Source organism: Panthera leo, chromosome F2 (genome assembly GCF_018350215.1).
Source record: "Panthera leo isolate Ple1 chromosome F2, P.leo_Ple1_pat1.1, whole genome shotgun sequence".
Lineage (NCBI taxonomy): Eukaryota > Metazoa > Chordata > Mammalia > Carnivora > Felidae > Panthera > Panthera leo.
The window spans coordinates 747,712-769,765 of NC_056695.1; the positions used below are offsets into that span (position 1 = coordinate 747,712).

The window sequence follows — 22,054 nt, forward strand, 5'->3', positions numbered from 1 at the left end:
GAAGTCACTATGTGTAGCCCACACCTAAGAAGGGAAGGTTTCTGATCCCCCTCCATGTAGTAGAATGATTGTTTGGAATTCTTCTCCCCCACTTTTTTAACTACTTTTATCAGTATGGACTTGTGATATTTATTTTGTAATTTGGGTGATGTTTCAATACTATTTGATTTATTTTGTTGCTCAAACTTCCATCTTTTGCCACTGAACCCCTTTCCGTCTACTCTCTTGTCTCTTTGCCTTAGCCCTGTCCTTGTGAGTTCTCAGCTTTGTTATGAGTACTTTCTTACTTCCTGGCACCACAGGATACTCAGGCTCATCTTGTACATTTCCTGTCTCAGTCCAAGAATCAACCATTTCTCCAAGGAGTTCAGGTTCCTTTTGTTGAAGAATGGCTTAAGTACAAGTTCATTTTAAAGCATTATAGAATTGATACTAGCTTCAGTAATCATGGCCAGATAGAGACTTTGGAAGTAGGAATGCTCTGTTTTGGAACGTTTGATATGTAGCTCTGACTACTGGGACGGATTGTCTATAGCCCAAGGAAAAGATCTTTCACTCAAAATTGTTCTATAGATAGAGCTTTTGAAAATTATTGTACTCATTTATTATTTCTTTCCTGTCGCTCAGATAGTTTTCGGTATCACCACAACCATAAATGGCACTTTTACCATTTACTGTCATCATGAAGCATTTTGGGAGGAGCTTGTATAAGAACTTCTGTCTGTGAGCCTCAGTGACTGTGCCATTCCTGATCCCCAGGGGGCCTCTCTTCTCCTTCATCTCTGTTAGTCTTCCTTACATGGCAGCATTATCACATGCTCTAAATCATTTCAGGAGGTCATCTGCACGAAAAGTCCCTATTTGAAAGAAGTCTCCCCTGAATGGTTTACCATTTGTTTATGAGTCTCTGGTGCCTAGATGCTATAGTTTCTATGATCTGTGACTGTGGTATCGGAAGAATGTGCATTCTTAAATACTTCTTAAAATATTGTTTGGTCAGGTAGGAACTAGGTATTCTTAGCTACTGGCTATCAAATACTGAGAGCATTTTTAACATCAGAAATTGTTTTTATGAAAATGTGGGATCCTTAGCTGAGGAGCATTTTAGTTGTGGTTGCCTAATCAAAACTGTACTAAACAATAAATAGAAACATAGAATTATCTGAGTGTACTCTTCCTTTTTTGTGTGTGTCACTCATTTTGGCATTTTTTTCAGGATGGATTCCCATGTAGAAATTCTTTAATTCTTGATACACATTTTAAATAATGTTTTCTTGCAGATTTTTTCTTGCAAGCCATCAAAATTATATAGTAAGAGGCCCACGTCCAAAAAATTAATTAGGTGTCTGCTTTCTCGGCTAGATAAGTGAAATCGTTCATTTCTGATTTCACCTGCCTCTCAAAGAGATACACTATTTCTACAAAAGTGAACACCAAGTTTATTTTGTTTCTGATTTTGTTCTTGCCTTCTCAGTTGTTGATGATTTACCAGAGAAGAATATATAGAGTTCCCTCACCCCCCAATTCCACTTTTCAGTAGAATGTGCATATCAGAGAAAATCAGTCAGGCTCAGTGACAAAGAAGTCTACTATATCCAACTCAACAGAAAGATATTTATTGAAGGATTCAGAAGCCGTGTAGAATCATTGGGGAAACTAAAGAAACAGATGATACTGGATTTTTAAGAAATACTGTCAGAGCAACACTGAAGAACCAGGCCACCGTGGGAGCTGCGGTCTCTTCTACAACCTGGTACCTGGTGCTTCGCTTCTGTACCAGTTCCAGAGCCACTGCTAACAGTAGGCGGCTGTATTATCAGAAAACTCTCACTACCGCTTCCCACTCTAGAGCCACTCTGTGTGAGCTACAAGCTGAATCAGCAAGCCAGATGCCACATTCTTGCCTTTGACCCTCCAAAGCAATTCGTCAATCCCTGAGAGCTTTGTCACTGTTAGGCTTGCTGGCACAAGTGGCAGAATCGGGTGCTCGGACTTGGTATCACTTCTGACTTTGATTGACAGGCCCTCAGTCACACTGGGGACTTCAGCCACAGGGGAACCCCAGACACGAAGAGTTTGCTTCCCAGTCTCTGGAGTTTAGGGAGCCCCATAGAAGGCAACTGGAATCGTTCATATCCACCAAAAGAGTTAGAAAGAGCTCACTAGGAAGAGAGCAATAAAAATACCTGAAAGAAGAATAGGAAAACAGCAAATCTCCACAGTCTTAAAATTTCATTTTAGAATGCCAGTAGCTACGGAATGCAGAATATGCAAGACTAGATTTCTATCTTTTAACTTAGTGTTCTGTCTTTTTAAAAGATTTCAAAGTCCCAAAATTACTGGATACCTTACTTAGTAACAAGTGTTAAAACTATAAACTCTTATGCTGTAGACTACAGCTATTGAGCTGCGATTTAAAAGGGAAATTTAATTAATAGATGCTAAAAGTGGTTATGCACAGTTGAGGTGCACTTTAAGAATTTTTTTGAAATAAGCAAATCTTAGTGTGCATAGATATTCCATATATTAACAAATGTGTCGAGACAAGCTGGGGGCACCTGGGAGGCTTAGTCGGTTGAGCGCCCAACCCTTGATTCTGGTTCAGGTCTATGTATGATCTCACGGTCGGGCTCCATGACAGAAGATGAGTACAGAGGGGAGGCAGGCAGCTTGATGCCAAGTGTGATGAGGAAACTTTAAGGTTTTAAGTATGGGATTGGATTGATGTGATCTGATCTGTACTTTGGAAAGATTGCTCTGGCTGCTCTAGATCAAATGGAATGTTGAGGCACAAGAGTAGGAACAGGAAACAAGTTAGGAGGCTGTGTCAGCAAATCAGACAGGTGGGACTGGTGGCTGGACCAGAGTGCTGGTGAGGGGGTGTTGACAACTGAAAGGTTGGGATCTGTTTTAAAGATGGAGTGCATGTTATTTGCTGATGACTGGGTGTGGGGTGATAGAGGGAAAGAGGATGACCGTGAGGTTACTGGTTTGGTGGTTGTCAGTTAACTGAGGTGGTGGGCACTTGGGAGGCTCAACAGTGGGAGTCTAGAGTTCAGCATGGCTTTCTTGAAATAGAGGTGCCATTAAACACTGAGCTGAAAAAAATAAATTGGTTTTGAACTTGTAGTGGAAGAGAGACCAGAACATGAGAGTCAGGTGGGAAATAACTCCCAGGTGGGAGTTAATTCCTTTATTTTTCACAAAAACACATAAGATGGGTAACATCTGGCTATTAGAAGCAGAAATTCATGAAAGCCACTTCTTTTTTAATTTTTTTTTAATTTTTGAATTCTAATGTAGTTAACATTCATTTCACAGTATCGTGATTCAACAATCCCATATTTTACTCAGTGATCAACAAGATACGTGTACGTGTATTCTTAATCCCCTTTACCTATTTCCCCCACCCCCACCTCCTCTCTATTAACCATCAGTTTGTTCTCTATAGTTAAGAGTCTGTTTTTTGATTTGTCTACCTTTTTTTCCCTTTGCTTAATGAAAGCCACTTTTTAAAATTAAAGGGTTTTTCTCCCTTCATGTAATAGATAAACCAATGGAACAGAAAAAGAAAATCCCAGATATATGTAGGAATTCTGTAAATAATACAAGTATTTCAGAAAACTGGGAAAAGATTAATCAATAAGTGGCGTAAGGACAATAGATGAGTCATCTGGAAAAATTAAAATAAAATGGGATCTGTGTCCCTTATCCCACACCAGGGTAAATTCCAAGTGGATCAAAGATCTAAGGATAAAAACTAAAACATTCTAGAAGAAATCATAGGAGAGTTATCTTGAGGTGGAAGTTTTTCTAACTGTGACTTAGCATCCAAAACCTCCAAAAGAAAATAATAATAAATTCTATTAAATTTGCATGGTAAAGTCAAAAGTATGGCAAATTGGGACTATATCTTTGCAATCCATATTACAAAGCCAATTTCTCTAATATGCAGAGTGCCCATAGAAATAGAGAAAAAGCCAATACCCAACATAAAAATGAGCAAAGGATATGAACACACAGTTCATAGATAAAAAGAAGCATATAAAAGAGACAGGGAGAGAGAGGGAAGGAAGGAGAGGGGGAGAGAGAGAAACTGGGGAAGGATACATGAAAACAAACAACAGTGAGTATCTGTGAGGGTATAGGGGGACTAGGGGAATGGGGGACGAGAATGGGACGGAAACTTTGCGTCACATGCCTCTGTAATAATTTAAACTTTTGAATTATATATATTATTTAGAAAAACTATAGGACTTTCTATACACAATTATTGCTCTTGTAATTTGTAAACATTACAAGTATTTTGGAGAGCAGTGCATAACATATAACAATAATGATAAACTCTTTTACCCAGAAACTCCTAGAAATTTCATTCATGAAAAACAAAAAAATTCACACACGATGTTCTTCGTGATAGCAGTGCCTTATAATGGGGGACAAAAAGAAGCAGCCTAAACATCCGTTATAAGGAGAATTATTTAATTATGACATACTACATGACAGAATAGTAAGCTACCGTGCAGTGTAACTAAGAAGACCAGGAGGAAATGTTCACTCGCCAAATATTTACTGTGCACCTACTCTGTGTCACACATTGTTCTGGATGTTAGGGATACAACGATAAATGAGACCAAGAAAAAAAAGAAAACCTATGAAATCTATGTGCTAAAGGAACTTATGTTACTTTGGGGAAGACTGGTAGTAGGCAAAGAGATACAATATAAGAAAGTTGTAGTGGTTATGACTGTAAATAAAGTTGGATAAGGGGATAGTGAATGTCGAGGGGTGACTATCTTTACATAAGAATCAAGGAAAGCCTTGCTGAGAGGTTACTATTTGAGAAAAATCCCAAAGGAGGTGAGAGAACAAATCATGCAGGTGTTCAGGGGAAGAGAGGGCGAGTGCAAAAGGCTGAGAGGCAGGGGCATGCTTAGCATGTTTGCACAGCAGCAAGGAGGCCAGTGTGGCTTTCCAGACGTTGTAAATGAAGGCAGACGGAATAGGGGTTCTGGTCATGAGAAGGTCTGGAAAGCTATAGCAAAGCCTTTGGAATTTTTTCTGAGTGTGATACAAAAGCTCCTGGAAGTTTTTGAACGGAAGTGGAAGTAGCCACAAATGCCTGTGTGAAAAGCGAGAAGTCTAACTCATCCGTTAAGACAAGCTGGTGGATAAAAAGATGGTGCACACCTGGAGATAGTCGAGAAATGGAAAAGGCAGGACTCCGTGAATGATTGGATGTGGAAGGTGGAGGCAAAGGAAGAACCTAGAAAGATTCTAAGGTTTGGGCATCAAGATAAATGGTATTAAATGAGATGGGAAATTAGGTGGGTGAACAGATTTGGAGAACTAGAAAAGTTATGTTTGGTTTTAGACGTGCTGAATTTGAGGTACCTCTGAGTTACAAATGTAGAAAAGGGGAAAACTGAAATGAACCTGGTTGTAGTATAAACTCATAGTTTTCAAGATGGATGAATGGATGAATAAACAGAAGTAAATGTGTTTTACTCGTGTGTGTGTGTGTGTGTGTGTGTGTGTGTGTGTATGAGTGTGAGTGTGTGTGTGTACATTCCCTAGCTCTCTCTACTAAGAGGTCCTGAGGCAGCAATACTCCAGTATCAATGAGCACATTTAGCACCCAGATATTAGCTTTTACATATCTGAAAGAAACCAGGGCTCCTTGGTGAAATCACTGATTTCAGGTTTGGATGAGAGAAAATATAAGATGAGCTTTGAACATTTCATTAGGTCAGAAAGTGAAAACATTCTCAAAGAATGATGGAGACATAGCAAAAGGACACAGGAGCTAGCTTACAAGAGGCTACCACTAGCAAAATCTGGCACAATTAGAACATCAAAATAAATGATAGTTACGGATTGCAGCCCAGAGGATACGAATCCATGAGTCCACACTGATATATAAAAATGAATGAGTGAAAATTTTGATAAGGAATAGGATATTTACTTATTTTGAAAATATCTCCCACATAATATTTTTTAATTTCAGAAGGAAAAGTAACCTATAGTTGAGAAGCCTGGCAGACGTCATCTTAATCAAGTAGTAAGTGAACATTATCAGTACTGGAACAAATTGAAATAGTGTGCCAATGATTCAGAAGAACATAACACCAATTTTGTGTTATCCTTACCAGTGATACATAGACTAAATCTCCTCATGACAAAACATCAGACAAACACAAATGGAAGGCTTCTCTACTACAAAATTACTGGCCTGTATCCTTCAAAAATGTTGAGGTCATGAAAGTCAAAGAAAGACTGAGAAACCCTCCCAGGTTGCAGAGGATTAAAGAGACATGACAACTGAATGCAATACATGATTCTGAATTATCTCCTTTTGCTACAAAGCATATGATTGGAACAATGGGTGAATCATGAGTGGGGTTTGAGAATTAGGTGTAGGGATATGTAAATATTCATTTCCTCCCCTTGATGGTTGTATAACAGTTATGTAAGATATAGTCCTTTTTTGTACAAACTTACTCCCAAATGATTCGGGGAAAAAACATGCTTTGTACTGTATTTAAAACTTTTAGTAAATTTGGGATTGTTTCAAAAAACCTCTAAATTATCACAAAAGTGAATTAGAAGTGAGTAAATGGGAGTAAGTGAGGCACATCCATACTTTCTAGAAGGTTGACAGGAAAGAGGGCAGTGCAGGCTACCAGATGAGAGGAGACTGCTTCAAGTTTTCAAAGTGTGCTAGTCTGCTGGTCTACATGCAAAAGCTAGTGTTTGGAGAGCAAACAGATGTAGGATAGATGGTAGTCATTGCAAAACGAACACCTACCTGTAGGTGGTGGGTGTCCTGGGTGCCCAGGGTAGGTGAGAAGTTGAAGCTGGTTTATAAGCTGGGAGGAATGTCAGCTGATGTGGCTTGCAGTCCTGTGGACTGAGGTAGGCGGGCTGGAAATGGAACAAATTCATGCGTGAGAACCTTCCTTCTCTCTGAGTAATAGAGTTGTCTTCTAAAAACGACCCCTTGTCTGTTCTCAAAATGGTAAACTAAATATGGTTTGGTCTTTGAAACTGAAATTACCTTATTATAAAATATCTTAAAACAACTTAATATTTTTCTCAGTGATATTGTTCCTAGAACAGGTATTCTTAAGACTGCAGAAAAAATTAGAAAGTTTCCTTTGATATTTAAAAAAAATAATAAACAAGCTTTATGTGTATGCCTTTGCCTAGGTAATTTGTGTTTTATTTGGTAGGGTCAGAGCAGGTAAAATATGTCCATGTACTTCATAAACACAGATGATTTATAAGCCATTGCATGGGACAAGACTGGTTTGTAGGCCAATTAGCAACCTAGAATGTGAAACCCTGACTCAGAAGCAGGTCATCTAAGAATGATGATTAAACTCTGTTCCCCATTGTTTCAACAGGCCCTATACAGTAGTGCTGTTTACTACCAGGTCCATTTACTCTAGACTGGCTCCCTCATTGGGAGTACAGAACCCTGAAGCTTATTCAAATGACTGTCTTCTCATTTCGCCTAAGACTGCACATAACCAGTGCCATTGTAGATGCAATGAAGGGTCCTTATCTATTACTTGCAGTGCAGCCATAGAGTTTTAGGGTTTAATCCCCATTCAGAACCCTGGTTGAGAATATTATTTGGTGATCTGGAAGAAGCAATGGGATGCTGTAACTTATCTATGGCACCACCAAAACTATGCCCTTTGCTTGGTGTTTTTTTCTTTACTCTATATTCAGTTACAGACCCTTGTCTCTTTAGGTTTCAGTGCTGAGTAGACATGAAAAGTGGGAATACCAAATGACCCCTCATTCGAGAGTGAATTGGGGAATTAATGAGAGAAAACAAAACCACAGTCTTCCCAGGGCTCCTGGGTTAATTCGGTACGTTTTGAGTAATAAACTTTCTTAGCTAAGATCCCTCCTTCCCTTCCTCCCTCTCTCCTTTCCTTCATTTATCTTGTTCTAATTCAGTATTTCACTAGGATGCTAATACTTCCCTTCCCACACCTGTATGTTAGAACAATGTAGAAGTCTCACCTTGTGAATTACCTGTATAAAGCATTTTAAATACCTGTTATTGTTCCTGAGGGTAGGAACTAAGTCTTATACCTTGTATCCCCAAAAGCCTGAATAAATACTAATCAATTAACTCAACTTGGTGTACCAAGCATATGTTGATCACCTATAAAGTATAAAGCTCTGGGATAAGAGTTGTTTTAGGCACATAGGGGATAAAAAATATGATCCCTGCCCTCAAGAAACTTCCAGGCATGGATGTCTGTTGGTCATCTGTTTGTCTTCTTTGGAGAAATGTCTGTGCCTGTATTCTGCCCATTTTTAAATTGGATTATTTGTTTTTTGGGTGTTAAGTTGTATCGATTCTTTATATATTTGGGTACTAACCCTTTATCAGATATGTCATTTGCAAATATCTTCTCCCATTCAGTAGGTTGCCTTGTTGTTTTGTTGATTACTTCTTTTGTTGTGCAGAAGCTTTATATTGTGATGTAGTCTGCATAGTTTGTTTTTGCTTTTGTTTCCCTTGCCTCAGGAGACATACCTAGAAAAATGTTGCTACTGTTCATGTCAGAGAAATTACTGCCTGTGCTCTCTTCTGGGATTTTTATGGTTTCAGATCTCACATTTAGGTCTTTAACCATCTGGAGTTTATTTTTGTGTATGGCATAAGAAAGTGGGCCAGTTTCATTCTTTTGCAGGTAGCTGTCCAATTTTCCCAATACCATTTGTTAAAGAGACTCTCTCTTTCCCATTGTATATTCTTTCCTCCTTTCTCAAAGATTAATTGACCATATAGTTGTGGGTTTATTTCTGTATAACCAGGGAAATGCACATCAAAACTACAGTGAGCTATCACCTCACACCTGTTAGAATGGCTAAAATCAAAAACCCAAGAAACAACAAGTATTGGCGAGGGTATAGAGGAAAAGGAAACCTTATGTACTGTTGGGATTGCAAACTGGGGTAGCCCCTATAGGAAAGTTGAAAATAGAACGTAAAAAGTTAAAAATAGTTGAGAAAGAGAATCCCAAGTAGGCCTCTCACTGCCAGCACAGAGCCCAGCGTAGGGCTCAATTCCATGAACCATGAGATCACGACCTGTGTCAAATCAGCAGTTGGATGCTCAACCTACTAAGCCACCAGGCATCCCTATCCATGTAACTTCTACACAGATGTTCATAGCACCATTATTTCAGTAATGTAAAAAAAAAATAGAGACAACCCAAAAATGTGGTATATCCATATGGTGGAATATTATTCCACAACAAAAATGAATGATGTACTGACACATGCTACCATGTGGATTATCCTCGAAAACATTATGCTAGGTGAAAGAAGCCAGTCACAAAAGGACACATATTGTGTGATTCCATTCATGTGAAGTATCCAAAATAGGCAAATCTATAGAGACAGAAAGGAGATTACGTGTCTCTGGGTACTTGGGGGAGGGGAGGATGAGGAGGCTGCTTAGTAGACTGAAATTTCCTTTTGGGGTGATGAAAATGTTCTGGAATAAGGTAGTGTTGATGGTTGCAGAACATTGTGAATATACCTAATGCCACTGAATCGCACACCTTAAAATGGTTAAAATGGTAAATTTTATGCTATATGTATTCTGCCCTGTTAATAAAAACAGGGTGAATTTTGTGGTATGTGAATTATGTCTCAAAACTGCTATAGAAATGAAAGGCATAATAGCTTGGATTAATCACCAGGAAACTGTGCTGAGGGAAAAAAAATCCAATCCCAATGACTATGTACTGGACAATTCTGTTTTTATAACTTTTTGAAGTGGCAGAATTTTAGAAATGGAAGACAGATTAATAGCGTCTAGATGTTGGGATGGGGGTGGGGAGATAGTGGGAAGTGGGTTATAAAAGGCAGCATAAAGAATTCTTGTAGTGATAGAATTGGTCAGTGTCTTTTTTTTTTAGTGTTTTTTTAAATTTATTTAAGCAATCTCTACACCCAACATGGGATTCAAACTCACAACCCCAAGATCAAGAGTCTCATGCTCTTCTGATTGAACTAGCCAGGTGCCCTGGAACTCTTCAGTGTCTTGACTGGTACTGGATATAGGACCCTACACATGCAGTAAAACTGTAGAGCACTGAACACACACATGAACACGTGCACACGAGCACAAGTGAAATGTGTTTTTCTGAAATCTGAATAAGACTGGTGGATTGTATCAATGTCAGTGTCCTAGCTGTGATGTTGTACTATTATTTGCTAGTATAGTACTACACTAGTGGGGGAGACTGGGCAAAGTGTACATCCGAGCTCGATAGCATACCTTATAGTTGCATGTGAATCCATGGTTACCTTGTTAGAAATTTGCAATACAGGTTAGAGTCTGGAACTGTGAGGCCTCCCGCTCTGCTTTTCTTTTTCAACATTACTTTGGCTATTCAAGGTCTTTTCTTGTTCCATACAAATTTTGGGATTGTTTGTTCTAGCTCTGTGAAAAATGCTGGTGTTATTTTAACAGGGATTACTTCTTACTCTTGTCTTGGCCCAGTTACAGTCTTATCTCCACAAGCAGTACCCCAGATCATACTCCGGGATGGACCAAGCTTACAGCAGGTTTTGTTTTGGTTTGGCTTGGTTAATTTCAGTAATGCAGTATTTTCCAAAAATAAATAGGATGTGCAAGTAAAGAAAAGGCCTTTCTCAGGCTTTTTTGGCATCCTTTAGTTAAGTCACTTTTACCAAAGAGAGATTGTTATTCCTTCCCGTTCATTGATATTAGAAAGTTTGTATGTCACACCTGTATTTTAGCAAAGAGAAAATATCTTTTTTTAAATGAATAAAAACCACATTTCTGTGCAGTAGAAATCATCCTGTTAACATCTCGTCATGTTACAAAGATAAACAACAGGATTAACTGTTTACTTTAGGAGCGCAGTCTGGTTGTTTTTCAGGAGAAGAACACAATGTCCTGCTGTATCTGGTTTCCCGTCTGTCGAGCGGGTTGGTGGAGGTGGGGAAAGGCCCTCCACCCACTCAGCCCTCTGCTGTCCCTCTCTCCTCCTTTTCTTCCTCTTCCCTCCCTCCTTGCTTTGACTTTTCCTCCCCCTGTTCATGTTCGAACACTTCTTCTCTCTCCTCTCTTCTCTTCCCTTTTCCCTCTCCCCCTTCCTTTCTCCTGCTTTTTTCCCCTCACTTCATCCTCCGATTTCTTCCATTTCTTCCTTAAAACAGAGGCTTAGCAAGAAATCATAACGTGGAGGGAAAGATCCTGTTGATCTTTAGAGGCTGCTTAAGTTGACACTGACCTGGAAGAAAGCGGCTGGACTGACTCTGATTCCGGGAATTCTTGGTGGACTGCTAAGAACTGCTCCCATAACCCGGGCAAACATCCCACATGTTCACGTAATCTCCCCTCTCACTGTCCATGCGTACACACACACACACACACGCACGCACGCGCAGACACACACGAATCTACTGTTTCTCTCTCTTCTTCACTTGTGTTTCTGTGATACTGAGTCAGTGAGTGAAAAGAAAGGGAAAAATGAATATTTTTCCAAAGTGGGGGAGGGGCATTTAAAACTTCAAAGAATAATTAAATTACAGTCTCTCTGAAACTCCCTCTACAACAGTTTTGCTTTCCTTATTCCTAGTGCTTTGTTCTGTTGCTTTTGCAGATTGACAATACGTGAATTTTTAGAATTCTTAAAGTATTCCTCAATTGGCGTGATGTGCCATTAAGCTGGTAAGAGAAGGAAAAGAAATTCTTAAAGATAAATATTAACTCCATAATGGACTTTTATACTTCCAACATGATGTGGATGGGATTGAACAGTGAACCTCTTATCTGTATTATTTTATGTTGCTGGGAATGCGCAGTGGAATGTAGTTTCATTTGGCACCCGTTTTAGTCAGTTCTTCCAACATGGTCCTGGCCTCACCCTCATGGCTCAGAAATGCATAGAATCAAAGTCCTGCTGAATGACTCCTGATGGCTGAAACGGGAGACTCTTGAACTACTTTTTGACTGTCTTATATTCCCAGCTGGGAGGGGTGGAGCGTGGCTGACGGGGGGCAGGCGCAAGCTGAAGACCATGGGCATTTTCACGATTGTTTCTTGCTGTCCCGTGGATGACCAGGGCAGCATCGCAAGGCCGGGCACAAGTTGGTTTCATGTGTAGTAACACCATTTCTGTGTGGGATAATGCACCCCCGTGCTGCTCTCGTGCACTTCCCTCAAGCCCCTTCACCAAGGTGCACACGCCTACTACAGACTTAGGAGAGCAGGCACATGATAAGAGAAAAGAATCTTGTCCATGAAGTGCATTTGTAGTAGTGAATTTGCCTGGTGAGCAAAGGACACCAAGATTTTGAGCGCAGATTAGGTGCAAGCATTTACTAGGTGCGAAGCAGACTTCAGTTAATCTTCATTGTACCCGTGTGGAGCCGGGGACCCACATCCAGCAACAGCAGAGCTCGAAAGAGAGCCCGTCTTCTCCAGACCTGCCGTTCCCCTGCCCCACGTGCTTCCAATCATGAAAATGAGAGGAAGGATCTCATGTGGGGTCAGGGTCTACATTTTAGGCATGGGTGGAACATTGATTTTAAATAAGTGGCATCCACTTGCCAGACTTTTAGTCCAAGAATTTTGAATGGCAAAGTCTGTCTCATGGAATGAATGCAGTTCTGAGGCACTTATTCAAACCACTAACATCCTATTTCCTCCCTGTGACACATTTTCTCTCTGCTGTTGGAAGTTTATCGCTGCTAAGAATAGCAATGCCCCCCTCGGGCTAGGTGTATGGTACCCACCAGCAGTGCTCAGGGCTCAGTGCCACGTGGAGTACGAAAAGTCACCTAGGCCTGAGCCCTAGCTTGCACGGATTTGGGATTACTGATCGTGCACATCTTCCTTGCCCAGTGGGTATTCTGTGGCAGGAAAGCAAAAGGATGTACTCAACCTGCTTTTCCAAAGTGGAAGCCCAGTTTTATTAACACTGACCGTCACATCACTTTAAAATGTCCGATCTAATCTCCATGGGGCTTGGCTAGCAGCTGAGCTCACAGCATTTCAGACGTTACTAAGGACAGTACGAGTGTCAGCTGGTTCTCCCTCTGAGCATGACCACATGCCGATACAGTGTCTGCTCAGATGCTTCGGATGCTGGTCTGATATACCTTAGACTGAAATAATTGAGAAGGCCACCAGCGAGTAAGCGAGAGAGAGGTGCCTGGGTAGCTCAGTCAGTTAAGCATCCAAATCTTGATTTCGGCTCAGGTCGCAGTCTCATGGTCGTGATCTCACAGTCATGGTCTCGCAGTCGTGAGAGTGAGCCCCCAGTCAGGGTCTGAGCTGAGCATGGAGCCTACTTAAGATTCTCTCCCTCCCCCTCCCTTTCCCTCTGCCCCTCCCCCCACTTGCGTGTGCTCTTGCTTACATGTGCGCACTCTCTCTCTGTCAATAAATTAAAAAACGAAAGGAAAAAGAAAAAGAAATCGTAGGCCAGTGTAGACCCTTCCCTGACCCTCACCCATCATCGTGACCATGTTCTTCTGTCTCCTCCCTGAAATGCTTTTCTAATGCATTCTCACATGCTGACAGAGGCCAAGAGAGAACAGCAGTCGTACAAGGGTTGGGGATCAAGGGTGAGGGCCAGGGCCCATGGGATGAGCTCACAACCTGGTGCCTCATCCACGAGTGTTCACTCAGCGTTGCCAGACTCTAGGTTTCTTAAGACCACAGGAAATTTGAGGTTTGCGTAAAATCTCCCAATTTTTGTTATCTGTTAACTAATTTAGACAGTTTTATACAGTTTTAAGTTACACAGTTTTAACACCGTATAAACCAAAGAAAACCTATCAACCAGCTGGACTTGGCCTGTGAACACCACTTTGCAGCTTCACTATTTTCTGTGAGACAGTTGCCATTGATCAGAGCAGTGACCTCATGCTGGTCTAAGGAGACCCTCTGCAAAGTTCTCCGTTCAAGCCATCCTCCACCCTGTGCCAAGACTTCTGCTTCTGAAACAGTGATTTTATCAGACCTCGTCCCGTGTCACCCTGTTGTTGACTCATTGATGGCAGGAGGTAGGTGTGCTGCCTGGCACACATGCCCGCATTTGTCACCCCTGGTTTCCTCTCAGGTCAGCCTCCACCAGGTCGTCATCACATGGCTGTTGCCTCCAGCCACTACTGGGCGTCACGGTACCAGCCACGTCCAACCACGAGACGACTAGGTCAATGCCTCTCTTTCCTACCCCTACCTGGTCCTTTCCTTCCCGTCCCGTTTTCTCCTCTCTTTACAAATGCTGTCAACATTTTAATTGTATTATTAATATAACTTTGATTATAAATATAACTTAAATTTACAATAATGCATTGGAAAAAAAAAGAACAATGCAAATTGAAATCACAATTATTAGTCTTTACCCTTTTTACCACTTTGCTAATCTCTTCTCTTTCTTTGTTTTTTTTTTTTTTCTTCCTCTCTCTCTCTTTTTCTTTCTTGTTTTCTAGCTTTCTTTCAATTTCGTAGTCATGGAAAAGCTCTTTCCCATTACAGGATTTTGTATATGCTGTTTTCTATGTTTTAAGTCCTCTTCTCTCAAACTTTTGCATGATTGGCTTATCCTTCTTCAGGACTCAGCTCTTTTAAGAAACCTTCCCTGACCACCCTGGTTAGACCATCCCACCCCAAGTTGTATCTAAAGGCACTCTGCGTATTGCCTTGCTAGCACTCCCACGGTTTGTGATTGTATATTTATATGCATATTAGGTGTTTCCCGAAGGAGGCACAGAGGGCAGGGTCTATGTAGCTCATTGCCAGATTCCTAGCGCCTTGCAGGCAGCCTGAGCCAGCAGCAGTCCTGCTGTATTTAGCACATAAATAAGTGTATCATATTTACTAGATGCCACCCAAAAGCCAGAGCACTGTTGTAGTATACAGTGAAAAACCCACAAGTGCCATTGTTATTAAGAATCTTGTGACATTTATATCATGGCTCTGTGGACCTCTGTGCCTCACTGCATTTCTTTTGTCTGACATAGCAATTGTGTTCAAACAAATCAAGATGTCTTTTAAGAAAAAAGAACAACTCACACTCAAGTCTACAAATTTAGGATGGAAAGTTTCCAAATACTCTCAAAACTTATAAATAATGGCTAAAGAGCCATTATGTTTTCCTATATAGCACATGCAAAATATCCATGGGATCATAATTTCTCCTGGATGTAAATTGAAGAAAAAAATAGAAGACTGCCTTTGGAATAGCAGAGTGAGGACACAGTGAATTCTGTCCCTAACAAATATTTTAGCTGGAGAAAACTTTAAAAATCATTTAAAGCCTCAGGAAGTTTTCCTAAAGGCATACACCAAATGGAGAAACATTCCATCAATAGAACCAAGAAAGTTTACTAAGTGTCAGAAAGAACAAGGAGTCCGTGGCCCTTGAGCCATGATCCATGCCCCCACCAGCCCAAGTTGTCTTAAGAAGACTGTTCTGGGATTCTGCTCCAGGACTGCAGTCAAGAAGAAGCCCCCGCTCCCCTCAGCCCACAGTCTAGGGTACAGTTTCACTGTGGGAGATCTCCTAGCCCACGTTGCAGCTCTACCCCAAGTGTGGTGGGCCAAGAATACTGGCCCAGTTGTCCTATCCCAGCTCACCCATAGGACAGAGGCACCAGAGCAGAGAAGCAGTCCCAGATCAGTGTCCCCACCCCCACCCCAACACACACTCTGGATCCGAAGTGTAACTCCAGGAGAAGGGGACTCCATTCTCACCCCCGGGTCTGTGAAGTGGCACAGAGGTTCTGCCCAGAGGACAAGAGGTTATAAGGAAGAAGAGCCCTATGGCACTGCCTGAGAGAATTGACCTGTTTTGAAACAGGGTACAATCCTCTGCTCAAGGGTGCTGTTGAAAGTAATGGGGATCTTGGTGGAGAGCAATTCCAAGACTGCCTATAGCCCTGTGATACTGTGTCAATAAAGAGATGACCAAACAATCAGCAGTTTTAACAGAGAGCGTCAGGGAAAAGACATAGCCAAGAAGAACCCTCCTAGTATCACAGTAAAACTTTCAGACTCAGGAAGGGTGTGTTCAGCCGCCCCCACTCATTAGCAATCAGAGCAACCCACAGGGAAGATTTGGAGTGTGAGCCTCACTGGCACTGCAGGCCTCAGCACCCCTGCAACCATACTAGGTGAACAGTAGGCTGCTCTGACCCAGGAGCAGCTCCTAGGAAGCTAGACTTTAAAATAAAGGCGATGCATCCCTGGCAGTTTGGCAGCCCAAGGCCATGCCCTCCCAGGAGTGACTCCAAAGGAGTAATACAAGCCCTGGCTGATGGAGAGGCAGGAGCACAAAATCCTACCTCCTTGAACCATGATAGCAACCTCCAAGGTGTATACACCCAATGGCAAAGAGTAAAAATCTAACTTCCAAGCGGGCTTAAGCACAACCTTTCAAAGTAGCTTATGCTGACCTATGGGAAACCCCTAGGTAACCATGTGAAAAGATTAAAACCAAACAAACCAACAAAAAAAATCGGAGCAGGAACATCACATACTGCAGCCTGCAGGAAAAAGTTCAGACAAGTCACTAAATAACTGATTAACAACGGTACCAACCCCCTGAGGTAGGCGAGTTATCCATATCTAGAGTTGCCACAATACACTGTCAAAAATGCTCAGTTGTCAACAAAAAATTACAAGATTTATGAAGAAACAAGGAAGTGTGACCTATACACAGGAGGAAAAAAGTGCAGGCAATTGAAGGGGCCCACATGTTGGACCTAGCAGACAAAAATTTCTTTTTTTTTTAAATTTTATTTTTTTTTACATTTTATTTATTTTTGAGAGAGAGAGAGAGAGCACAAGTGGAAGAGGGGAAGGTAGAGGGAGACATAGAATCTGAAGCAGGCTCCAGGCTCTGAGCTGTCAGCACAGAGCCCGACGCAGGGCTCCATACCTCAGGAGTTAAAGGGTGGAATGTTGACGGTGTCTAATCAAATGGAAAAAATCAGTAAAAAGATACAACTCTAGGAACACTCGGATGGCTCAGTTGTTTAAGTGTCTGACTTCAGCTCAGGTCATGATCTTGCAATTCATGAGTTCGAGCCCCACATTGGACTCACTCCTGTCAGCGCAGAGCCTGCTTTGGATCCTCTCTCTCTCCCCCACCCCCCATTTTCTCTGCCTCTCCACCATTGGACTCACGTGCTCTCTCTCTCTCGCTCTCTCTCTCTCAAAATAAACAGAAGAAAAAGATACAACCTATAAAAAAGAACCACATGGGAAATCTAAAGTTAGAAAGTGTAATAACCAAAATGAAAACTTCACTAGATAGACTCAGCAGTAGATTTGAGCTGACAGAAGAAAGATTGTGAATATGAATCCAGAGTAATTGAGCTTGCACAATGTGAAGGAGAGAGGGAAAAAAATGTCGAGTGCTCACTTTGGCAGCGCTTACACTAAAATTGGAATGGCGCAGAAACTACTATAGCCTCTGCACAAAGATGACATGCAAATTTGTGAAACATTACATACTTTTTTATTTAAAAAAATTTTTTTAACGTTTATTTATTTTTCAGAGAGAGAGACAGCGTGAGCAGGGGGAGGGCAGAGAGAGACAGAGAGAGGGAGACACAGAATCCAAAACAGGCTCCAGGCTTTGAGCTGTCAGCACAGAGCCTGACACGGGGCTCGAACTCGGGAACACAGAGATCATGACCTGAGCTGAAGTCAGACACTCAACCGAGTGACCCACCCAGGCGCCCTGAAACATTACATATTTTTAAGACTTTCAAATTTAAAATTCTTCCCAAAAAGAGTATGGTAATTTCAATAGGATGTTAAAACTCAATCTCAAATTTATGAATACAGAGTATTTTAGAGATTCAGAGTACTTGTGAAGACTTTTAAATAACTCAATCTTGGCTCAGTTGGTTAAGTGTCTGGCTCTTGATCTCTGCTCAGGCCATGATCTCACAGTTCATGAGTTTGAGCCCCACTCTATTCTGTCTCTCCCTCCCTCTACTCTTCCCCTCTGCTCTCACTTTCTCAAAATAAATACATTTTAAATAAATAAATACTCAATCTTTATGAAGAAACAGGACACACCAAAATAAATCATTTCTGTACAATTATAGAAATCTCCCAAATAGCAAATATTCTTAGAGGGGAAATAAAAGAATGAAGAAAATGAGGGGTGCCTGGGTGGCTCAGTCAGTTAAGCATCCGACTTCAGCCCAGGTCATAATCTCGCAGTTCATGAGTTTGAGCCCCACATCTGGCTCTGTGCTGACAGCTCAGAGCCTGGAACCTGCTTCCCATTCTGTGTCTCCCTCTCTCTCTGCCCCTCACCCACTCGCACTCTGTCTTTCTCTCAAAAAATAAACATTTAAAAATATTTTTTTTTAAGAATGAAGAAAATGAAACGGAACCTCATAGAAATGTGGGACACCATTAAGTGCACCGACATACACGTAATGGGAGTGGTAGAATGGCAGGAAAGTTGGGAAGAGGGTGCAGAAAAACCATCTGAGTAAATAGTAGCTGAAACGTTTCAGATTTGACTGGTAAACTTTACTCATCTGGAAGCAGCTCAAGTGTCCATTAATAGATGAATGGATAAAGATCTGAGGGGGGTGTGTGTGTGTGTATTTACTAAATTTTTTCAAACTTTTGATAAATCATTCAAATCTCATACAGATTTTTCAAGGAAAAAAAAAAAGAATCCCTGTCAACTTATCATATGAAAATAATATAGTCAATTGCTTTCAGAAATGAAATTAAATCTACTATGAAAAGTAAAATTAAAGGTCAGTATCACTCATGGACATAGAAAAATCCCAAACAAAACATAGCAAATAGGATCTTGGCTTTATCTCAGGAGTAAAAAAAATTGTTTTAACTTAAAAAGCTATAATTGTCATTTACAACATTATCAGAGGAGATAAAATCATATAGTCATTCCAATTAATATGGAAAATGCATTTGATAAGATCCAATACCCAGGCATGATTTAAAAATTTTTTCAGCAAACTAGGAATGTTTAACCTGATGAACGATATCTGCCAAACATCATTCTTAATTATAAAACACTGAAGACATTTTATTCAAAATCAGGATAAGTATGCCCAATGTCACTAGCTTCTCTTCAGCACTGTGCTGAAGGTCCTAAAGTGCAGTCAGAAAAGATAAATTAAAAAAGGAAAAAAACCATAAGGGTTAGGAAGCCTGAAGGAAAGTTGTCATAATGCACAGAGGACATGATTACATAAAACTTCATAAAAAGTATCACAAATAATATTAATAAGATTGAGGGGTTAACAAAAATTTTCTGTATAAAACTCTAACTGTATTTGTTTACACCAGCAACATAGCAACAAACAAACAAAAAAAAAAACCCATTTAAAATAGCAAACAAAATTGCAAGTGATATAGACATAGATCTAACAAAAATGTTCAAGAACTGTATGGGGGAAAACCTTATTATAAAATTGGCCTAAGGACCCTGCCAAGGAAAAATTGATCTACTTGTGCCAGTCACTGTGCTAAGCCCTGTGTTACTGTTTAATGCTCACAACAGCCTCTCAATTAGGATCCTTTATTCCCATGTTAAGATGAATAAATTCAAGTTCATGCGGTAAGTAACTTTTTCAAGGTCCCAGAGTTACTCACATGGTATTTCTTTCCTCCCTGGGAAGCCATTTGTGTTCCCTTAACACATGATGTGCTTCATGGGGAATATCTATCTCTGGTGAGTCAGGAAAAACAAGTTGATCAGGGGGCCCTTCTCTGCTGAGACCTATCACACTAGCACTGATTTTAGGAGATGGTATCTACTGAGCAGGAAGCAGCAACGAGTGGGTGGAATTTTTTGTATGCTGCTGATAAGCTAACTCTGGTTTGGACTGTTGAATGCCACAGTTCCAACCCATTTGAACTAATGAGGACAGTGACTCCACCTCAGGCCTGAGCTGGTGAGCCCTGAGCTTCAGCTGAGTGAGCAGGACAAGGCGGGAAAGCGTGTGTGGCCAGGCATGAAGAAAAAAGGGAGAAGGGAAATATTAATAGCTCTTCTCTAGGGCAGAAGAGTAAGAGCACCATTCCTTGGTTATTTGAGATAAAGGCAAATACCAGAACAGGTTTAAGGAAAAGGTATTAGCTAATTCCTCTTCTCTCCTCAACACAAGCAAATCTCTCTAGTTTTATAAAGCAGATCCACGGAAGTTTTTATATTCATCTTGACTTTTGCATATATTATTAAGCAATAATGCTTATAAAACAGTGCAGGACACATCAGTATAGTCAAGCAGGCATTAACTGAACTCGTATAGGACCACTCTTACAGGAAGTCTAGGACTTCCTCCTTGGGAAATGGAGCCTGATTCCCCAAGACTCTGCCTTAGCCTCCCTAATTAGACATGGAACAGAGAGGCAAGTTGGGTGATGGGGTAATTAAAGGTGAATAGACCTTTGAGGAAAAAAAACAAAAAACAAAAAACAAAACATTAAAGCACTTACTCCCAAAGGTTATGATAGGAAATGGTCTGTGGACCAAAAAAGACATTATAAATTCAACACGAAAATGTATACTTTTATCCTTGCTTTCACATAGCATACTGTTTTAAATAGGATAATATTATGAAAGAGTAATCTTGTGTTCTTTCCCACTTGGGTCTTGGATTAAAGTCATACAGTATCAAACAGTTAATAAAATTATTTTCAAGTGATTTAAGAGTATTTCTTTTTCATTTTATTACACTAGCAGACTTAGAAAATAATTTAGCATAAATTCCTTACATTCTAACCTTAATATTCTAATACAATTCTTGTCAAAACATTTAAAAGTATCTTTTGAAAGTTGTAGAGTGGATAAAGTTCTTCTAGATATGATTTACGTATATTTTAAATAGTTTGACTTAGCAGTAGGAAAAATCGTTGCCTCTCTATAAAGATTAGATTAAGATATTCTGGAGTGTCATCATGCAGTTTGCCGTGAGCTAATTCCTTATTGCATTCTTGGTGCTTGCCTTGCAGACTAGAATGCTAGTTGCTCTCAGATGTTCTCTTCTGTTCCACTCCACAAAATTAATCACTCTTCTACATTCGTACAACTTGTTACTGTAACGTGATATTATGGCACAAAAATACCAAATCAAGTGCCTTGCATTTAAGACCTAGTTCAGTTATCTCCATAAGGTCTTGGCTAGGTTTTTTAAAAACATTCTAAGCCTCACTTTACTCATCTGTCAACAATGCCTAGTTTCCTCAGGTGAAGGATTAAATAGGCACTATGCCAATGCTGTAATTAGCCATAATACATTATATTAGTGTTAGGTGTTAACGTTGCTCAAATCTTTTGATTTTCAAGTATATTTCTATTCTATTTCTATTCTATATGTAAGGACTCCTTCCCTCCTTACATATCCTACAAAGTTTAAGCTCAGTGAGCTTTAAATGAACTCACTAGTGAGTGAATAAGTGATTGAATATTTCTGCGTTAAGTATTATATGAGTTTGCTGTGTGTGTGTTCACAACACAGCCTCATTCAATCTCTCAAGCATGGAAAGAGTTTTCATTGAGAGCCTGCTCAGATAGAGAACACGGGAGCATTTTCAACCCTAATGTTTTCAGGGTGGAATTAATAGTTAATTTGCTTGTGGTTCCTTGTAATGGAGATTTCATGAAAAAGGTAAGATTTTAAGTTTTGTTTCATGAAACACTAATAATGTATTTGTTTCCTTTTTAAAAATATCCAAATGTATTTATAATTTCATACTCTGAGAGTTGTCTCTAAAAGCAAGTGGTTTTCAGGGGCGCCTGAGTGGCTCACTTGGTTAAGTGTTCGACTCTTGATCTTAGTTCAGGTCTTGATCTCAGGGTCGTGAGTTCAAGCCCCACGTTGGACTCCATGCTGGGCATGAAGCCTACTTTTAAAAAAAGTGCAGAGAGCAGTCAATTTAAATAAATGTATGTATGTATGTATGAGATCGTTTTCAGTATTTGTTGAAGATGCACAAGAAAACATGTGCTTAAGTTATATCAGTTTTCCTTTG

General features: G+C 40.3%; 1 protein-coding gene and 1 non-coding gene across 3 annotated transcripts in view; both read left to right on the plus strand.

Annotated features, from left to right (window-relative positions):
- Positions 1-22,054, plus strand: part of SPIDR (scaffold protein involved in DNA repair) — a 479,623-nt gene that overhangs the window by 383,009 nt on the left and 74,560 nt on the right. The window lies entirely within an intron of this gene.
- LOC122211361 lies at positions 17,437-17,540 on the plus strand. Its single transcript, XR_006198658.1, has one exon. It is a non-coding gene; the product is annotated as a U6 spliceosomal RNA (small nuclear RNA).